Raw genomic sequence first — 12362 nt, 5'->3', positions numbered from 1 at the left:
GGGTCAAAAAATACACTTTAACAAATGTAAAATACTAGAAATTATACAATATCTTCTCTGATATGTGTAATTAAATTAGAAATCAAAACCAAAAAATGCTAAAAATTCCAAAATATTTGAAGATTAAATGACACACATCTAAATAGTACATGGGCCAAATAATATATATCAAGATAAAATTTTAAAATATTTGAACAAAATGAAAATGAAATGCATCCTATCAAAATGCGTAAGATGCTATGAAGGCAATGCTTTCATAGGCAGGAAATTTAGAGCATTAAATGCACATACTACAAAAAAGAAGTATCTGAAATCAATGATACAGGCTTCCACCTTATGAAAATACAAAAATAATAGCAAATTAATTGCATAGTAAGCAGAAGAAATAACTAATAAAAATTAGGTAAGAAATCAATAAAGTTAAAACAGTAAATTAATAGAGAAAATCAACAAAAGCAACAGCTGGTTCTTTGAAAAGGTTAATAAAGATAAAAAACGTCTGTAACAAAGCAAACATTAAAGAGAGAGAGAGCAAGAAGACATACTTTACAAATATCAGATGTGAAAGGTAATATATCACTACAGACCTTATGGACATTAAAAGCACAATAAAGGTATACTATGAACAACTCTATGCCCACAATTTGAATAACCTAAATTAATTGGACCAGATGGTTGCAAGACACAGATTCTTGAAAGACACAATCGTCCAAAGCTCACACAAGAAGAAATAGAAGATTAGAAGTCTATTTATATATTAATAAATTGAATCAATTATGAACATTCTTCAAAAATAGAAGGCATTCAACTAGATGGATTCATTGGCTAACTATAGCAAACATTTAAATAAAAATTATGTTAGTTCTTTACAACATTTTCTAAAAGATAGAAGAGGAATACTACCCAATTCACTTTATGAGACAATCATTACCCTCATACCAAAACCAGACAAATAAATTGCAAGGAAATAAAACTGCAGTCCATATTTCTCATGAACATAAAAGAAAAGGCACATGCGCTTATGAATAGATGCAAAAAAAAATCATTGACCCATTCATTAAAAAAAAGCTATGAGCAAACTAGGAATAAAGAAGTTCCTCATTTTTATAAAAATCATCTACAGAAAAACCTAAAGCTGATATCATATTTAATGATAAGGATCTACCTAATGATGAGATACTACAAGCTTCCCTGACATGATCAAACACAAATCAAGAATGTCTCCTTTCACCACTCCTGTACAACATTGTATTAAAAGTCCTCACTAATGTAACAAGACAGGAAAAGGCAATAAAATATACTTGATAGGGAAGAAAGAAACAAACCTGTCTTTGTTTGCCAATAATATGATTGTGTGGAAAACTTGAAATAATAGATAAAACAAAACAAAAACTCTGCCCACAGCTTTCCTAACCCTCCAACAATGCTAGACACTAGGCTTCACCTGGATGGTCTGACTGCCATGATTGAGAAGAATGTAGGATTTGACAATGCAATGGAAGAATGTTTGATTAACAAGGAGTACAAAATATGGGGAAAGGGTACCTCTTTTCATTTCTTTTTAAAATTATTTTATTTGCTTTTTTATGTATTATAAAGATGTGAGTTACAATTCAGGGTTAGGCATATAAACATTTATTATGCAGGTACCCTTGTTGGTGAGGTATGCCCTTCCCTCCCCTAGTAGTTTTCCTTAACTGCCAATCCTACCACCCCTCCCCTGACATTTTTCCACTACTGCCAATAGTTTTCTTTTAGCATTATAATTGTTCAAGGTCAGCTTATGAGTGAGGACATATGGAACTCAGTTCTTTGTTTCTGTGATAAATCACTGAGTATGATCGACTCCAAATCCATCCAAGTTGCTGCAAAGTCCATATATTTGTCCTTCTTTATAGCTGCATAATATTCCATTGTGTATATGTACCACATTTTTTTAATCCAGTCCAGCTTTGATAGGCAACACAGTTGGTTCCATGTTTTTGCTATTGTGAATAGAACTGCAACAAACATATGTGTGCAGGTATCTTTTTCGTAGAATAATTTGAGTTCCTCGGGGTAAATTCCCAATAGGGGAATTGCTGGGTCATATGGAAGGTCAATTTCTAGTTCTTTCAGAAATCGCTACACTGTCTTCTAAAGAGGTTGCATCAGCATCTCTTTTTTCTCCGCATCCTCATCAGTATCTGTTGTTGTTTGTTTTATTAATGATGGCCATTTTTACTGGGGTTACGTGGTATCTCAATGTGGTTTTGATTTGTATTTCTCTGATGATTAGAGAGGCTGAGCACTTTCTCATGTGTCTGTTGGCTACCCACATATCTTCTTTTGAGAACTCTCTATTCATGTCTTTTGCTTCTTTTGAAGGGCTGTTTGTTTTTTTCCTTCCAGTGCATGAGTTCCTTGTAGATCCTATATATTAGGCTTTTGTCAGATATACAGTTGGCAAATATTTTTTCCCATTCTGTGGTCTCCCTGCTCTCTTGATGGGTTCTTTTGCTTCGCAGAAACTCGTTAACTTGAGGTCCCACTTGTCTATCTTATTTCTTAAGGTATTGGCCTTTAGGGTTCTGAATAGGAATTGATTCCCAGTTCCAATTTCCATAAGGGTGTCTCCTGTGCTTTCTAAGATTCTTATAGTTTGAGGGTTTACGTTTAGGTCTTTGATCCATTTGGAGTTAATTTTTTTGTATGGTGATAGGTAGGGGTCCTGTTTCTATCTTCTGCATGTGGTCAGCCAGTTTTCCAAGCACCATTTACCATTTACTGACTAGATTCTCTTCTCCCCACTGGTTGTTATTGGCGGCTTTCTCAGAGATGACTTGGTTGAGGAAATGAGGCTTTGCTTCCAGAATCTCTGTCCTGTTCCATTGGTCTAGGTGCCTGTTCTTGCACCAATACCAGGCTGTTTTGATTACTGTAGCCTTAAAGTAAAGTTTGAAGTCTGGGAGTGTGATACTTCCTGCTTTGTTTCTTTTGCTAAGAATTGTTTTGGCTACTTGTGGCTGTTTATGCTTCCATATGAACTTCTGTATTGTCATTTCCAGGTCTGAGAAGAATGTTGCTGGTGACTTAATGGGTATTGCACTGAATTTGTAGATTGCCTTTGGTAGGATGGACATCTTAACAAAGTTGATTCTTCCTATTCATCAGCATAGAATTTTTTCCATTTGTTTGTGTCTTCTTGGATTTCATTGAACAGTGTTTTGTAATTCTCATTGTAAAGGTCTTTTACTTCTCTGGTTAGGAAGACGCCGAGGTATTTCATTTTTTTGGTGGCTATTGTGAATGGGATTGTGCTTTTTATTTGGATCTCTGCCTGCTTGTTGTTGATGTAAAAGAATGCAACTGTCCTTTGCACATTTATTTTATACCCTGAGACTTTGCCAAAGTCCTTTATCAGTGCAAGCAGGTTTTTGACAGATTCTCTTGGATTTTCAAGATACAGGATCATATCATCAACAAAGAAGGATAACTTGACCTCCTTTTTTCCTATTTGGATACCCCTAATTTCCTTCTCTTGTCTAATTGCCTGAGCTAGGACTTCCCACACAATAATGAGCAAGAGAGTTTAGAGTGGGCAGCCTTGTCTTGTTCCAGTTTTCAGGGGAAATGTTTCTAGTTACTGTCTATTTAGCAATATGCTAGCTGTGGATTTGTCATAGATGGCGCTTACTGTTTTGAGGTATGTTCTTTCTATACCTAGGTGTTTGAGGGTTTTTATCAAGAGGGGATGCTGGATTTTATCAAAAACTTTTTCTGCATCTAATGAGATAATCATATGGTTCTTGGATAATCATATGGATACATCATATGGTTGATGTATTTAATTACACTTATGGTCTTGCGAATGTTGAACTAGCCCTGTATCCTGGGAATGAAGCCTACTTGGTCATGGTGGATGATATTTGAGATGTGTTTTTGGATCCAATTTGCTAGAATCTTGTTGAGGATTTTTGCATCTATGTTCATAAGGAATATTGGCCTGTAGTTCTCTTTCTTTGTTGGATCATTACCTGGTTTGGGTATCAGTGTGATGTTAGCTTTGTAAAATGATTTTGGGAGAATTCCATCTTTCTCAGTTGCCTGGAATACTTTCAGTATGATTGGTAATATCTCTTCCTTGCATGTTTTGTAGAATTCTTCTGGAAAGCCATCTGGTCCAGGACTTTTTTGGTAGGTAGTTTTTGCATGACAGAGTCAATTTCCTGGGTTGTTATTGGTCTATTTAGTGTCTCAATGTCTTCTTGTTTTAACATGGGGAGGATGTGTGATGTCAGAAAGTCCTCCATTTCATCTAGGTTATCAAGTTTATTTCCATATAGGTATATATAGTAATCTCTGATAATCCTTTGCATTTCTTCAGGGTCAGTTGTGATTTGATCTTTTGTATTTTTGATTGTGTTTATTTGGGCTTTTTCTCTCTTTTTCTTCATCATTCTTGCTTGGGCCCATTAATCTTGTTAATTCTTTCAAATAACCAGTCTTTTGTTTTGTTGATGTTTTCTATGATATTTTTGTCTTCCATGTCCCATATTTGGGCTCTTATTTTGGTGATTTGGATTCTTCTGTTAAAGTTGGGGTTTTGGTGGTCTTCTCTTTCCAGCTCCATTAGGTGATTTGTTAGGCTCTTCACTTGTGATCTTTCCATTTTCTTGATGTGTGCTAACAGAGATATAAATTCCCCTCTTAGAACTGATTTCATGGCATCCCAGAGGTTTTGTTAAGATGTTTCTTCATTTTCATTTGTTTCCAGGAGTCTTTCAATCTCTTCTCTGATTTCAGTGTTAACGCATTAGTTATTCAGCATCATGCTGTGTATTGTCCATGCCATTGTGGGTTTTAGGGAAATGTTGTTGGTTTTAATATTTAATTTTATTCCACTGTGGTCTGAGAATATGCATGGCAAGATTTCAACCTTATAGAACTTGTTTATACTTGATTTATTGCCAAGGATGTGATCAATCTTGGAGTATGCTTCATGTGGTGATGAGTAGAATATATATTCTGTGGTTGTTGGGTGGAATAATCTGTATGTATCTACTAAGTCCATTTGATCAATGTCAAGTTTAGGTTCCAGATCTCCTTGTTGATTTTCTGCCTCAATGATCTATCCAGGGATGTCAGTGGGATATTCAAGTCCCCTGCTATAATAGTGTTAGAATCAATATATTTTAGAAGTTTATTTAGTAGTTGCTTTATAAATGCTGGTGCTCCTGTGTTGAGTGCATATATGTTTAGGATGGATATTTCTTGTTGATGGATTGAACCTCTTATCATTATGTAGTGTCCTTTTGTATCTTTTTAAAGTTTTGATAACTTAAAGATTTTTTTGTCTGATATTAAGATTGCAACTCCTGTCTTTTTTTGTTATCCATTTGCCTGGGAGCTCGTTTTCCATCCTTTAACTTTGAGTCTGTGTGCATCCCTTGTAGTGAGATGAGTCTTCTGGATGCAGCAAATAATGGGGTCATGGTTTCTTATCCAGTCTGCCATTCTGTGTCTTTTCAGTGGTGCATTTAGTCCATTCACATTCAGGCTGATTATTGGAATGTGATTGCTTATCCCTGTCATGATGTTCTTATAAAGTTTTTCTTTGTTGTTTTCTTTTGGCTTTGGGGTTAATGTATGCATGTGTTTTCAAGTTTCTTGTTGTACTATATTCTCTGTTGATTCTGTGCTCTGCTGTTCTCTTGAGAAGTGTGTGGTGATTCTTTTCTTTCTTCTGTGCTTAATACCTTTTTAAGTGACTCATGTAGAGCTGGCCTGGAAGCTGCATAATCTCTTAGGGATTGGATGTCTGGGAAGGATTATAATTCTCCATCACTGATAAAACTGAGCTTGGCTGGATAGGAAATGCTTGGTTGAAATTGCTTTTCTTTGAGGACTTTGAATATAGGGCTCTAGTCCTTTCTTGCTTGTAGTGTTTCTGCCAATAGGTCTGCTGCTATTCTGATTGGTTTTCCCTGGTATGTAGTCTGAACTTTCTCTCTTGTTGCCTTTAGGGTTTTTCTTTTTGGGCCTACTTTGTGTAGGCAGATTACCATGTATCTAGGAGTTGCTCTTCTCATTTGATGTCTTGTGGGGTTTCTCTGTATCTTTTGTGCTTGACTGGTCATATCTCTGGTGCGATGGGGAAACTTTTCTTGGATTACCTCCTGGAATACTTGTTCCAAGTTGTTCTCATTTTTCTTTCTTCTTCTGGGATACCAATCCAGCATAGGTTTGGCAATTTAGTATAATCACATATGTCTTATAGGCTTTGTTCTTTCGCTCTGAGTCTTCTTTCTATGTTTTTGCAGGTCAGTTTAATTTCATGTTCTGGTTCAAGTTCTGAGATTCTTTTCTCATCTAAATTAATTCTGCTTTCCATGCTTCTCATCTTGTTATTTATTTCCTGGATGAAATTTTTTATTGCCAGAATCTCTGTTACAAATTATTTCAGTGTTGCGTCTTGTCTTTCTTGTGTCTTATTCACTCTTTCCAACCATTCCCTGATCCCTGTCATATTCTGGGGCCAGTCGTTGGTGACTTCCATTGTTTGGGCACCAAGGTCTGATTTCTCAGAAGTTTTTTCTTTGGTAGACTTGGAATTGCCTGAGGTCTTCCTTTGACTTTTCCTCATTTGTGACAGATCTCTTATTTTCTTCTTTAGTTCTGTTATTCAGTGTCAATGTGAGAGGCTTCCCCTTCTGATGTTTGCTCACTCCTCTATTCTCCCTGATCCAGTCTCTGGATTTGTTCTATTTTGAAATAGGATGGTGGATGGGAAGCTTTGCTGTCTCTTGTAGTTTTTGAAATCCGAGTAAAGTAGGGGATGGTGTGTTAGGAGTCAGATGCTACTTGCAAATTAAAATGTTCACTTACTGTGGTATGTTTTCCCTGAGATCCACTCCTCACCACTACCACTCTATATGATGATTCAAAACAGAAACCAACCCACACTACAAAATAAACTACAATACAACAAAGTGAGACAAAACAAACCACAACAGAAAAACCTCAAGAAAACTAAAAACACACACACATGCCTAGTACCAAGTAAATAGAGAAGAAAGACAAAAGACTGAAGGAGGAAGTATAAGAAAAAAGAGAAAAGAAATGAAAAAAAGGGGGAGGGGGATTCAGGTGGAACCCTCACACATATACTAACACACCCCTTAAATTATAAAAAATAAATATTTAAAAAACCCCAGAAGAACAAAAGAGGAAAAATCAACAACAAAATAAAAAAATAAACACTCAATCATTCACTTAAACACACAAACAGAAAATGACAAATAAAAGCAGAAAGAAATGGAGAAAGAAAAGAAAAAAATGTTGGGAGGGGATGCAGGTCAAAGCATCAACTACACATTCATGCACAAAGGAAAAATATTTTAAAAATAGATGAACTAACAAACAGAATTTTTTTTTTTTAATAATCAATATTTTTTATTATGATGTTGTAGGGTACAGTTAAGGGTTAGGTATACAAATACGTTTCACTCAGGCACCCTATTGATAAGAGGTGCTTCCCTATCCCCAGAGAGATATTTGCTACCATTAATCCCATCTCCCTCCCCCTCCCCATAGTTTCCCAATACTGTCAGTCATTTTCTTATAGTATTAGGTTGGATATTCAAGGTCCATTATATGAATGAGAACATGTGATACTTGGACCTTTGTTTTTGTGAGAGGTCACTCAGTATTATGGACTCTAGTTCCATCCAGGTTGCTGTGAAATTCATGATTTTGTTCTTTTTTAAGGCTGCATAGTATTCTATCATGTATATGTACCACATTTTTAAAATCCAGTCCTCTTTTGATGGACAGCATGGTTGCTTTCTGGTTCTTGCTATTGTGAACAATGCTACAATGAACATACGAGTGCAGGTATCTTTTTTATAGAGGGATTTGAGTTCTTCCGGATATATTCCCAGTGGGGGGATTGTGGGGTCATATGAGAGGTTGATATTTAAAGCTTTTAGGAATTGCCACACTGCTTTCCGCAGAGGTTGCACTAGTATACACTCCCACCAACAATGTAGAAGTGTTCCCTTTTTGCCACACCCTCTCCAGCAGGTGTTATTTTTTGAGTTGTTGATAATTGCCATTCTGGTTGGAGTTAGGTGGTATCTCAGTGTGGTTTTGATTTGCATCTCCCTGATGATTAGTGAGGTTGAACATTTCTTCATGTGTCTGTTGGCTGCTCGGATGTCTTCCTTTGTGAAGTGTCTGTTCACATCTTTTGCCCACTTTATATTGGGGTTATTTGTTTTTTTTCTTTTCAGCACATTTGAGTTCTTTGTAGATCAAAGATGTTAAGCCTTTGTCTGACCTGGTGTTGGCAATACTTTTTCCCAGTCTGTAGGCTGTCTCCCTGCTCTCTTGATGGTTTCTTTGGCTTTGCAGAAGCTTGTCAGTTTAATAAGGTCACACTTGTCTATCCTCTCTCTTATGACCTGTGGGTTTTGGGTCTTGTTCAGGAATTGGAGGCCAGTTCTGATTTCCATGAGGGTATGCCCTTCATTTTTGAAGGTTCTTATGGTCTGGGGTTTTACATTTAGGTCTCTGATTCATTTGGAGTTAATCTTTGTGCATGGGGATAGATAGGGGTCCTGTTTCAATCTTCTGCATGTGGGCAGCCAGTTTTCCCAGCACCATTTACTGAATAGGTTCTCCTCTCCCCAGTGGTAGGTGGTGGAGGCTTTGTCAAAGATGAGTTGGTTGAGAAATTGAGGTTTTGCTTCTGGAATCTCAATTCTATTCCATTGATCTATATGTCTATTCCTATACCAATACCAAGCTGTTTTGATGATTGTAGCTTTATAGTACAGTTTGAAGTCTGGTAATGTGATACCATGCACTTTGTTTTTTTTTGCTGAGAATTGTTCTGGCTATTCTTGGACGTTTGTGTTTCCATATGAATTTCTGTGTTGTTTTTTCTAGGTCTGAGAAAAATATTGCTGGTAATTTTATGGGTATTGCATTGAATTTGTAGATTGCTTTAGGTAAGATGGACATCTTCACAATGTTGATTCTTTTTTTTTTTTTTTTTGAGTTGGAGTCTCACTCTGTCGCTCAGACTGGAGTGTAGTGGCCGCTCCCGGCCACCCAGCCTCAACCTGCTGGGCTCCGGTGATCCTTCCGCCTCAGCCTTCCAAGTAGCCAAAATTACAGGCATGCGCTACCACACCCGGCTGATTTTTTATTTATTGTAGAGATGAGGTCTCGCTGCCCAGGCGGGTCTCGAACCTGTGGGCTCAGGCAATCCACTCACCTCAGCCTCCCAAAGGCACGCAATTACAGGCTGAGCCACCGAGCCCGGCTAATGTTGATTCTTCCAATCCATGAGCATGGGGTATTTTTCCACTTGTTTGTGTCATCTTTGATTTCTTTGAGCAGTGTTTTGTAGTTTTCATTGTAAAAGTCTTTCATGTCTCTGGTTAGGAAGATGCCAAGGTATTTCATTTTTTTGTGGCTATTGTGAATGGAATTGTGTTTTTTATTTGGGTTTCTTTTTATTATTGGTGTAAAGAAATACCATTGTCTTTTGCACATTTATTTTGTATCCTGAGACTTTGCCAAAGGCCTTCATCAGTGTAAGGAGGTTTTTGACAGATTCTCTTGGGCTTTCAATCATATCATCTGCAAAGAGAGATAATTTGACTTCCTCTTTTCCTATTTGGATACCCCTGATTGCCTTCTCTTCACTGATTGCTCGAGCCAGGACTTCCAATACTATGTTGAACATGAGGGAAAATTTTTTAAATTAAAAAATAATTGACAATTAATAAAAACAACAGAATAGAACAAAAAAACCTGTCCTCTTGTGGCAGACTCTGTAATTGTTCCTCTAATCATATCTCTCCTGCAGAACCAACTCTTTTACTCTCTCCTCAGGGAATGAAGCAGGGAAGGAGGAGGGCCAGTGGAGGTGGGTGGGGCTGCAGTCCTCCCCTCTCACTCTCCTATGGTCAGGAAGATCTCAGTTGGGGATTTACAGGATAGTCTCTTCCCCATGTAAGTACTCTCACGAGGTTTCCCCAGTCAGCCCTATCCTGGACTGGGGTTCTTCTATTGTGACTGATGTCCAGGCCCCTCTCAGTCATGACCCAGCTATGTGTGTCTGATGATCAGAGGATTGCTGGAGAGGAGGGGGTTTGTGTGAGCCTGGACTCACCACTGATCTCTTTGGAGTTCTTCCTCATCCTTTTATGGCCACAGCCTTTGCCCCATGGCTAGATCAGACTAGGGGGATGGGGTGCCTGGAACTCAGCACTCATCAGGTCCCTCTGAAATTTGTGCTCTCAGGATATTTCCTCTGGACCACAATCCAGCCCTTAGTAGTTGATCTGCCATTCTCAGAGATCAGATTGCTGGGATCCCTCCACAGCCCCTTCCAGCTCCTTGTTAGGTCTGTCTCCTACTTCAATGGTAAGGCAGAGCCTGGGGCAATAGTTTGTCCTGTCACTTAGGCAACAAGTTGGAAGCTAGGGGAGGGAGGTGGAGCAATGCAAATCTCTGCTTGGAAAATGGCTGTGGTGGGCAGCTCCTCACCAGGCATGTATTCCTCTCTTCAGATTCCCCCTATTCTATCTCTCCAATAATCAAATCCTGCTCTCCAACGGGTCTGGTAGGTTAGGTGATCGTGCGTGCTGGTTGCCAGGTGCTAGAAATCAATTGGATTCAGCAGGCTTTTCTCAGGCACCTTCCCATGGGCAGCAGATGTTTCTGTGGCAATCTTAGGAGCTGAGCTCTAATTTCAGGGTGGTGGTGGCTTGCAGTTGCCCTCAGTGCGGGGACCCATATGCATGCAGCTGAGTATCCCCTCAGACAACTTTCACGCTCCCCCTAGCACCCACATACTCACACAGAGAGTCTTTATTGTCACTTGCCTCCATGGTGATTTTTACAGCCCAACCTGTTGGCTGCCATCTTCCCTCTTCTCTTTATGATTGGGTGATGACCCATGTTCTGGGGTATTCCAGCCTGATTGCACAGTAGCTTTCAGATGTGAACAGATGGGAAAGATTTAAGTATTCATTGACTTCTCCTGAGATCACACACATCAGATGAACAAAACTACCTTTTGATAGCCAGTTTGCAGCTCCCTAATGATGATGTTCAGTTTTATGCATCACACTATGACAGCAAGAAAAGAGAATTTGAAGGTTTTGGTTCAGTTAGTGGAAAAAATGCAATAGACATCAAGATCAAACATGAAGGAGAAGCAAACAGGGCCTGTTATATGCCCAAGAACACTTCTATCATCACAATAATATTCCTTCTAGTGATAATCCTATGTTTGACTATAAAAAAAAAAATTGTACTACGCCAGACTCTTTTGGAGAGTGCAACCCAGATCTGCAACACTGTGGTCACTAGAAGGAAAGCTATAATCTTTCTTGGAACCCAAGTCTCAGGGGGCACATGGTGCTTCAGATAGCCACACTATATGGCTATGGAACATTAGTGCTATTCCAAAGGAAGGAAAAGTGGTGGATGTGAAGATCATTTTCATAAGGCATACAGCAGTAGTAGAAGATGTTTCTTAGTATCATCTCCGTGAGTCTTAGTCTGGGTCAGTTGCTGATTATCAGAAAATTATGATTTTGGATACTCATTCCAACAATACTTCCAAACCAAGTCATTCAGCTGATGTTTACACTGCTCAAGTGAACTGCCTCTCTTTTCATCCTTATAGTGAGTTCATTCTTGCCACAGAATCCATTGATAAGATTGTTGCCCTGTAGGATCTGAGAAATCTGAAACCTAAGTTGAATTTCTTTGAATCACGTGAGTATGAAATAATACAGATTTGGTGGTCGTCTCATAATAAGACTGTTTTGGTTTCCAGTGATAGAGATCCCAGACTGAATATCTAGGATTTGCATAAAATTAGAGAGGAACAATTCCCAGAAGATGCAGATGATGGGACATGAGAATTGTTCTTTACTCATGATGGTCACATTGCCAAGATATTTGATTTCTCCTGAATTTCCAATAAACCTTGGGTGATTTGTTCTGTATCAGAAGACAATATCATGCAAGTGAGTCAAATGGCAGAGAACATTTATTATGATGTAGACCCTAAAGGAAGCATGGATCCAGAAGGACTCCCCATTTTTTTCCTCTCAGCCCTGAGAATTTTTTAACACTGGTTTTGAGACACAGACTTTGTTTGGCTACCCTTCTATACTAGGAACCATCAAAAATGCTGTTAGCCCAAACAGTGGATATTTTCTAAACAGGAACTGGGAGACTTGATTCAGTAAAGCCACAGACATACATTTAAATTTCCTTCAGGAATTTTATAATAACAAACCTAGGACTAAAGTAGCTACCAGAAGGAAAATATTATGTGTGATTATTTTTCT

General features: G+C 38.2%; 1 pseudogene; it reads left to right on the top strand.

Moving 5' to 3' along the window:
• Window positions 1–1462: 1462 nt before the first annotated feature.
• LOC103256994 lies at window positions 1463–12140 on the top strand (annotated as a pseudogene).
• The last annotated feature ends 222 nt before the right edge of the window (window positions 12141–12362 follow it).

The sequence above is a fragment of the Carlito syrichta genome, unplaced genomic scaffold (genome assembly GCF_000164805.1).
Source record: "Carlito syrichta isolate Samal-C Ts95f unplaced genomic scaffold, Tarsius_syrichta-2.0.1 Scaffold300605, whole genome shotgun sequence".
NCBI classification, from domain to species: domain Eukaryota; kingdom Metazoa; phylum Chordata; class Mammalia; order Primates; family Tarsiidae; genus Carlito; species Carlito syrichta.
The sequence above is the reverse complement of the archived record's forward strand: the minus strand, read 5'-3'. Positions and strand labels throughout refer to the sequence as shown.